This window comes from Callorhinchus milii, unplaced genomic scaffold, assembly GCF_018977255.1.
Source record: "Callorhinchus milii isolate IMCB2004 unplaced genomic scaffold, IMCB_Cmil_1.0 Scaffold22, whole genome shotgun sequence".
Classification (NCBI taxonomy): domain Eukaryota; kingdom Metazoa; phylum Chordata; class Chondrichthyes; order Chimaeriformes; family Callorhinchidae; genus Callorhinchus; species Callorhinchus milii.
In genome coordinates, this window is record NW_024704763.1 from 3,167,589 (window position 1) to 3,177,395 (window position 9,807).

Sequence of the window (9,807 nt, forward strand, 5' to 3'; positions counted from 1 at the left end):
TCCAGTGGATTGTGAAACAGATTTTTTTATGTATGAAGGGGGATTTATTTTCTGAAGGTCAAGCCTGCCATACAGAAGCCACACTGAAAAGCAACATTCAGCGAAATTATCATCCACTAGAACAATCTGTGGCATAGAAAAGTGAGCGTTTCTTTTCTTTGGAAATGAACTGCGACGTGAAGAGAAACAACAGCTTCATTCATTAAAACAAAGTACAGAACAATTAGCACATACTAAGATTCCCATGAGGTGGTGCAGCACGAGATGCAGGTATGGCTCCCTTCATACTCAGGAGTAGAAGCATGTAATAATGAATTGCTTTCTCTGCAACAAAAATTTTTCAAAAGGCAAAACAATAATCTACAGTAATTTATAATGTATATACATATTTTAAAAATATTTTTTTGAGATAGTTAACTAAAACCAGTTGTCTTCAAAGGTTTCCCCTTATGTGTAAATAATTGCCAGTAGATAATGACATATAGAACAATAGCTTCCTTAGGAGGGTGTCACATCATCACCAGAGGTGTCTAGCTGTGAAATAAGAGAAGAGGCTGGTCATGATGCACAAGGCAGTGGTTTAATTGTGTGCTGCGAATGCAAATAAGCAGTTTTAACTGAGCAAGTTACATTCCAACAGGTCCCAGGCAACTAGGACTAGTTGTGCCCAGTTATCCATACAGAGGCTTGAGCCCTCAATATCTTGCCACTATAGCCAAAGGAAAAAATCATTTAAAACTAATCGTTTTAAAATTTGTTCAAGTGGGGGAAAATAACTTTTTAAAATAAGTGGTGGACAGCAACTCTCTGTCACACATCTGGTAATTTAGATAGCTAATAAACAATCGTAAGGTGTACTCTACAAACCAAAAAAATCAATGAAGAATTTTAATGTTTGTTTTCTTATACTCTTACAGAGAGTGCTTAATACACTATTCCATGAATTCTATACAGATGTGTATTTTCCACTATGTCAACTTTCCACTATGTCTTTGTCTAAATAGTTTTAAGGCTTGCATGTCTGTTCGTTTCATTGATGCCTAACTTTACAAGTTCAGACTGATTCATTGGGGGGACAGCAAGTAAACAAAAGTGTAATTGGAACACCAGTGCTCATCATTCGCTGTTGGTCTTTGCCCAGATGGAGCGTCCAAAGATAGAAAGAACTACCAAAGACACAATGATCTGGTTGATATCAAATGTTCCTCATAGTGTTGATCGATTTATAAAACCTTGGGGGTAACTAGGTCACGTGGAAAAAACAGCGACGACTTCCCGAAGGTTGTCATTCTCACTCACCATTGGTTCCATTAGCTGCGAGCATCAAACTGGGCCTCAGGAGATCCATTTTGTGGTTTTAAATACGTGAATTTTGAGCCATTAGGAAAAGCTGCTTCCCTACAGCCTAAGGCACTGTCCAGAGCTGGGAGGCAAAATGTACAAAAGGGATGATCCTCTTACACACTTTGCTGTCTACATTCTAACCGCAATCCTCCCATCTACGCTTTCAACCACAACCAGGCACCAGAGCCTTTGGCACGTCAACTAAACGTACAACATTACATGGAATGACAGAATTACACCATAAATCAATAATTATACAGACCATCTTCTATTAAAAAGTAAAATCACCGTGTATCAAACAAATAAAACAAAAACACAAAGGATCATTATTCCATCCCAGCATACTATAATAACCACCCAACTTCCTTTTACTGTTTTGTGAACACAACAGCTAGAAGCTGCAACTCCCAATAGAAGAGACAATGTGATTTGAAGCAGTTTATATATTTCTTCTCTCTCAAATTAGTCACAAAGAGCAATCAGCAAATGACAACAGCTTAATTCTGTCCGGATGTTCAGCAGCTTTCAGCCTGCAATGGATACAGATGAGCTGCTTTCACACTGCCCTCTTCACTATTTATATAAGATTTTAATTTTCAACTTGAAATCAGCTGGTAGCTCTCTAGGCTCTGGGTCAGAAGGAAGTGTGGATTCGAGCCCTATGTTCATACTTAGGCTTAGAATTTATACTGGCACTCCCAGTGCAGTTCTGCCCTGTTGAAGGTTCCATCTTTCAGATGAGATGTTCAAATAAGGAGAATTCCACCAAGGTCTAGATCTATTCGATTTACTTAGCATTTGTGAACAACCAGAATTTAAAAAATTCTCAAATAGTCTTAATTTTTAATGCATTTTTTGTGGTTTTTTTAATGAACTACAGAAAACAGACTTTAAAGTTAAGTCTGAATTCAATAATTTGACAAATCTCTGGACGCTCCAAATGTAATGTAAATAAGAATAAATCTAACCTTGGGTGGAATTTCTCCCTAACAGTCCAGGAGAGTGTTGTCCAACAAGTTAGCCACTAGGTGATTTTAGAATCCAGATGTGGTGAAATTGCATTTTTGTTTAACAAACACAAAATGAGTAACAAACACTGTCGTTGGCCATGAGATCTCAAAACTCATAGTCTCACAGCACATGCATGTGTACCTTCTTGTGCATTTATTGGTAAAAATGGTAAGACGAAAAGCACTGTGTGCGAGACAACAGCTTATTTTATCATTCTCCACAAGCCAAGTACTGATAATTTACAAGTGCCATGCAAACCGGAGTAAAAGCCACCCAGAGATTCTTAATCATCCTCATCCAAAGCAAGAGTACTATGGTTTATCAGCATTTCATTGTTAAATGATTGTTCATTATTAAATTGTTTTCCCTTTTAATTTTGCTTTGTTTTATTATAAAATAACACAAAACCATAGGGGGAATTTGAGCCCATTTTCCAATGCACTCTTAGACAGACAGCATAATAGCTCAAGTTCTGTTCAGCCTGAAATACCCAACAGCTCTCGTGAAGGCAATCACCATATATGGGCATCTGCAATGAATTTAGTTTATTTTACAGAAAGACAGATGAACTTATTAGATATGAAATGTGCACAGTTATGCTCCTCTGAGCACAGCGAGTTCTGTAAGTATCATAGCCAGTTTTATTTGCTCTCTGACTAGCTCCACATTATACAAAATGTCACACATCACATGATCCAGTGGATCATCGTGAAATAAATTTCACCTTGAAGCCCCACAATCCTGAAACTAGGCTTTTTGAACCAAGAAAAAAAAACTTTTTTTTATTATTAAAAAACATCAACATTCCTGATGTTTACAACCCAGAGTATGGTGCATTTCCTGCAAGCACAGCATTTCCTTACTGGAAGGCCTGGCTACTTGTAATCTAAGTAACTCATACCCTAAGAAAACGGAAGAATTTGGATCTACTAATTGACTCAATACAGTCAGTTACTTCTCCATCAAATGCAGTGCACCTTGCCAGGGGCTAGTGTCAGAACACTAATCTTCCTACAAATTGCACTGTAGTTAAAGCGATTAAAGTACTGTAACCAAAGGAGACATACAACCAACAATTCAAGTTTAATATTTAATCCAAACTAACGTAATCAAGCATTACCTCACACATCAGGACTACAATTATACTTAGCTTCAGTTCGAATTTTAACTAACTTCTTCCATTGATTTTGGTGGGGCAGGGAAAAGCTTCCTTGTCTTGATAAAGGTTTCGAGTAAACCATCAAGTTCAATCCACTGTCCGAAATTAAAGCTGGGAAACATGTTGCGACACAAGAGTTTTATTCTTGCTTTTTCTCCTTGTATTTCAACAATTGTATGTGAAAAAAAATCACGTTAGCTTAGCACAGTGATTAACTTCAGCAATTTGGAAGATGATGTACTCCACCTTATATGGTATAAATATCAAGATTTCTATTACAACATCCTCAAGAGACAGCGAAACACCTGCTTTCAGTCAGTGATCTGTCACAATGCACCAACTTTTCAGGCTAATGTGGTATCTTTACTCCAATTAAAACTGCCGGGAGTGAGGTGACTCTCAGAACTAAGTGCATTTGCAGAACTTCACAAACCAGTGTTAGTTTTTAATATTTAAATGAGGTAGCAGGTTTCTTCCTTTTAATCTCTAGTCTTGCTTGCAGATTTTTAATTTTTAATATGATGCCCTCCGATTGTAGCCTGAAAGACTGAGTTAACTAGCTTTAATAGGTAGTTTGTTTAAAGCTACCTGAAATAGATATTATTCTACAATTGTTCCCTCCTCCCATTCATTTTCTAGTTAAGCTCTAAAAGCCTTTGCTCACAATTTAGAGCTGCAAGTCTTAGTTGCTCTTTGCTGATTCCTCTCCAATGCTTCAAAGACTACAAATTGTGAGGTAAAATTTACACAATTCCTTAAAGTGTTCTTACTTTTAAAGCCTCCTGAGTCGATCACAAAGTTAATTTTTGAGTTTAGGAGAGGGCAAATTTCTACCCTCCTAGGCACATCAATCAAATCAACCCTGAGAAAGCAATGTTGAACAAATAATGCCTAAAGCTCAAAGTGGTGCCAAAAGTTTGCAAAATAAAATCACTTGCCTCAAGTTCATACTAAAATGTCCTGGTCTACAATAAAACACTGGCCCCCCAAATAAAAATGGTCACTCACTTCATGGCTGTTTGTTGGACATTTTTATATGCAAACTAGCTGTCACGTTCACCCATAAATATACAGTCAATCCACTTAACAGTGTGTCCTGTGAAGCGCTTTGAGATGTCCATCCAATGTGAAAGGTGCTATATCAAATGCGAAGAGTATAATAAAATGGTGGGGCTGGTTACTCTGAGAGGAACAAACCACTTACCTGGAGAGGAGCACCACCTATTGGTGTTGCTTAAAGCATCCTTAAATAAGTTAAAGGCACTAAGAATTACTTACTGCAAATTGACCTCGGTATTTCAATGTGGTTTCATCAGTGATCTCTGCAAGACTAGAATCATTTATTATACTTAAAAGTTAAATACCCTCAAATCACAATCAGGTATTTTATTAGCTTCATTGAGAGCAGCTTTTTTTTCCTCTAAAATAATTCAGCGGAAAACAAACTTTCCCTCACCTCTGCTGAGGATCATCCCTTCATTTTAAACAAAGGTACATTTCCTCATTAAGAGAGGAGTTTCCCCCAAAAAATTGCTGCACAAAACATGGCAGGGATAACTTTAAAAACATGAGGTTTACAATTCCAACAGATCATTCACAAGGTTGAACTGGTCAGCAAGGAGCAGGTTTAGCTTTTTTTTATTATGAATTTTGCAATCCCCTTTGAATGTAGCTGAGCAAATACGATTTAAATCATTCCCTGGGGTCTAGGTGACATTCACATGACATGACACATACTGTACATTATCTGAAACCTGACAGTAAAACCCAGAGGGAAATGGCTCTCTAATGAGAAAGATGGTACAGCTACTAACATTATGCTGTCCCTTTGGAAGCTGTTTTGTCACTGTGTGGTAGGAAAGCTTTAAGGAAGAGTAAACTTTTTGGCAAACTATTTCACTGGATGGATAAGTCCTTATGCATACAAAGATGTCACAAACAATAATTGAGTTGAATGATCTTCTGTATTCTCTGTTTTTGCTCTAGATTAAGCTGTACTTATAAATGTTGCAAAATATGTATAATATTGTGTAATAAAAATTATACTGAATGTGGCTGTGTGGAATTATAACTACTTTAAGTATATGTTTTTCCGAATTCTCAATAATTTGCGGATATAAAGCATAAAAATTCAAGAAAGGTTTTACAGGTGACTCTTGCAACATAGAATGCTTTGCCACAGCTTTGTGTGAGGTGGAGACCATGCCTTCGGTCACCCTCCTTCCCCCCCCTCTGACCACCACCCTCCCTGATCCCAACCTCCAGCACAGGTCCGAAACACCAATTGTCCAGCACCTTGAGATGTCCTCCCAAGGTGAAAGGTGCTATACAAATGTAATTTTGTTGTTGTTGTGGTTAACTTTAGTATATCCTGTAAAGACATTCTGTATATTCGTGCATATTCTGTGCTGTAATTTCTGTGAATGTCTAAGTACAATTTTATATTGTTTGATAATATTGTGATAAACTGATACATAAATAAATATCCCCTGCATTTCATATAGGGCCTTTCAAGTCCAGAGGCTGTCTCAAAGCACTTTACAGGATATACTGTAGTAAGCGTAGTGACTATATTTTGTGGGCAAAGGTGGCAACCATTGAAGTCTATATGTACATATTTGTGCTTTGGGGAATTAAATACAAAAGTAATGTTAAATTATATTTTTCAATTGACCAAAATCGGAAGTAATTGAGTTTGTCTTACTACAGAATAAGGTATGATTGGATTCAACTTGGTTTCATTTTCTTAAGATCTTCTTATGCTAAGATACTTATATTTAGGGTCTGTGCTACAGAGAAAGTCAAATTGAATAATGCCACTTCACTCCCACAGACAGGATTATATTCTGGAGCTTTTTGCTCAATTGCCTTTTAGACAGGACATCTTTGTAGATCTATCTCCAGGAGATAAAGTAGATGTAGACATCCATAAATAGTGAAGATTTTGCAAGGGAAGATTTTGCAGACTGTGGAAGGTGCAAGTTTGATGGGACAAATGGTCTTTTTTGGTTCCACGTGTCTGCTATCAATTCTACAGTTATGGCGTAGGCAGAACAAACCTTAATTTTATTGCTCACATTACCCTTGAAGAAAAACAGACTGAAACAGGGACATTGCACACAAAATATGGTAATCCATGTTAACAGAAAAATACGGTGACCGCAGAACATCCTTTTAAGGAACCACAAGTTGTTTTTCAGTACATTGCAAAAATGTCACAATCTTTGTTCTTTCAGCCTGTTTATCATGGATAAATGGCATTAAACACCAAGCATCAACATATACAATAACAGCTGCTGCATGCTCAACATTCCCCCAAACTGAATAAAGACATCCCATAAAATTAAACCAGTATATATAATAAAAATAACAGATTTATTTGGATTATACCCACTCAAGATTTAAGATTCATCTGCATCTCTTAATTAGATTATTTCCTCGCAATCACTCCCAGGAGTCATTCTCTGGGAAACTGTCATATGTCCCTCTGCCTGTCAAAAGAATGAATCCCCAAATTACCTCTATCAAGTCATATAATTTATCACTGTCTGCTGCAACACCCCCTCCCTTGCCAGCATCAAAGAATCCTCAGGACTAGAAGAGACTATTACAGCCAGTCAATCTGGCCGATCCCAACATGGAAAAGATGAAAAGTTAAGAAAGGAACTTGTACTTTTATAGCATTTTCCATGGCAAAACATCGCAAAGCACTTTACTGTAACTATTGCCAAGAGGCTTTTTCTCATATAGGCAAACACAGTATCCATTTTCACACAAACAGCCATGAGGTGAATAACTAATTTTATTGTTGGCAAGGACACCAAGAGAAACTGACTTTATTTTTCAAATAGTGTCATGGATCTTGGTTTAATATCTCATCCCAAAGATGTCACCACCAACAGTTCAGCTCTAATAATAATAATAGCATTTGATATAGTGCCTTATTACATTATCAAGATGCGTCAAAGCGCTTGAAAAGATAGACTGTAAAGTGACGTAACTTGGGTATTTTGTGTGCAGATTCAGCAGCCAATTCACAGAAAAGTGAATGATCAATTTTATTTGGGAGATTGTTGGCCAAAACACCAGGAGAAACTCCCTTCTCTTTTCGAATAGTGCCATGGGATCTTTAACACCCACCTGAACAGACAGACAGGACATTGGTTCAATGACTCATCCGAAGGCTGACACCACCACAATGCAGCACACAGCTAACATTGCAATGGAGTTTCAAGTCCTGACTTGGGACTCTTCTCCATGTACCTCACTAGAGTGGTTGAGTTCAAGTTTCAGTGTGGGATATGAACCCATAAGCTTCTGATCCAGCCATAAAACCAAACTGACAGCCTTCCAAACTTCCATCCAATCCAACCAATGCTGCATCAAGTTTGTTCTTAAGTAAGCTGAGTATCCTGATTTCCACCACCCTTCCTGCTAACCAATTTCCAATTATCAAATACCCTTTGTGTAAAACAAATTTCTCTAAACTTGTCTTTCCTAAACTTGCTCTTCATAGCCCTGAACCTATTACACAAACATAGTTTACAGTCATAATTACAACTTGATTGTATTTATTGCAGCACATTACCTACACAGTTTAATTACTCAGTGACAGGCACAGGGCATAGCTTTGGCTGGCAAATATTTTTCATTGGCAATTTGGAATAAAGTGAAATTAGAACAGAGACCTCAAATAGTCTATGAAGATAACCGGGTTATCAAAAGCACCTCTGAGTAACTTGCCACGATGCAATCTTTGAAACAACATAAGTTATTAATCTGACTTTTATCAGCAGAGGCCACAGAATGTTCCAATAAATCACTTCCTCAGATTGGTTAAAAGCTTAATACAGATGTTAAGCAGCAAAGAGAATCTCAAAGAACCAGAGCCTCAATACTGCCATCTACCGGTGGATCAGCACAATCAGCAGTATTTCCACATATAGCAGCGACTTACAATTAAGAGAAAAGTACAAATCTAAATCAGCCTGGAAAGTGAAAAAAAGGCTAAATGATCATGCAATACCATCCTATGTTACAGGTGGAATGAAGAATAATCATTCACCTCTTGGCTATGGAATAAAACATTACAGAATTCAATATGACTAATATTCAATATTACTAACAGAATTCAATAGCTAATATATCTGTGTTAAATATGAAAAGGTACCAGTTCAGATACCCATTCACCAGCTCAGGGTGTGTCCAGAGTTGTAATAGGAATTTAAGTGGTTACAGATCAGATTGGGGAAATCACATGATGCATAACTCATTCCTTCATGTCCTACATCTGGATTATGCCTACTTTATACTGCACTTTTTAGAGACAGCATGATCATGAAGACCATTTTCAAGAGGTAGTTTCAGCAAAGTATTGACTCACACTGCTGCATTATAAATGCAGGCCATATATATTGATTTGGCTTATGTTCAAAAACAGTCCATTTTGTAGCTCAGAGGTTTTACAGGACTATTTTTAAAGAGTTGTTCCCTTTCAAAAAAGGTCAGAGGTTTTTACGGGACTGTTTTAAAAGAGTTGGTCCCATAGTTGGCTCTCCATTTTATTTATTTTCTCTGCCAATGTTCTTTGTTTCTCATCTCCTTCAGGCATTTGACTGATTTTTTTTCCCTATTGGGGCAAGATTCCACAAGTGACAATCATAACAAAACTAATCCTGAACTCACCTAACAACACACATACCTACCTTTCTAGCAGGATCTTGATTGTGCAGTGCAACTGTCAGTGCCTTTACCCACAAGGTCATCAGGAGAGCCAAGCAACTGGCTCTACAATTTATATGTCTTTTGTTACTTCAAGCAGTGCTTGCATTGCACAAAGACCCCCCAAAAATCCAAAAACAAAATAAACATCTGGCAGGGAGTTAAGGCTCAGGGTTTTTGCTTACTTTCATAACTTATGACATCACCTGAAGCACTCAATTAATTACTGCCTTGTAACATTCTGCCAGCACATATCATTATATAATATACAAGATGTTGTTTGCCAGCATCAGTCAAATAAAAGCTTCATATTGCTTCGGCTTGAGTAACAAAGCATATTCATAATTTATTTGTTGGCCTCAATTAGAATAGTTACTTCTCCATTCCATTATTAACTCCATATCAAAGTTTCCTCAAAAGTTTATTTGTTTTGAAAGAACAAATATCTGGGCACCAGTGAAACATCTCAAAATTCAGCAAGTTCATCTCGGCTGCATAGAATGAGATACTGTACCTTACATTCCACCACACTCTGATCCGACTCACAGGTGACATATATTTCATCCACTGCC

At 37.3% G+C, this 9,807-nt stretch overlaps 1 protein-coding gene across 1 annotated transcript in view; it reads right to left on the minus strand.

Moving 5' to 3' along the window:
• LOC103188285 (S-phase cyclin A-associated protein in the ER) overlaps positions 1-9,807 on the minus strand; it is a 113,137-nt gene extending 103,330 nt beyond the window's left edge. Inside the window, exon 1 of the mRNA XM_042343057.1 lies at positions 9,750-9,807. The gene's annotated coding sequence lies outside the window, so the exon portion shown is untranslated. The remainder of the gene's footprint in view (positions 1-9,749) is intronic.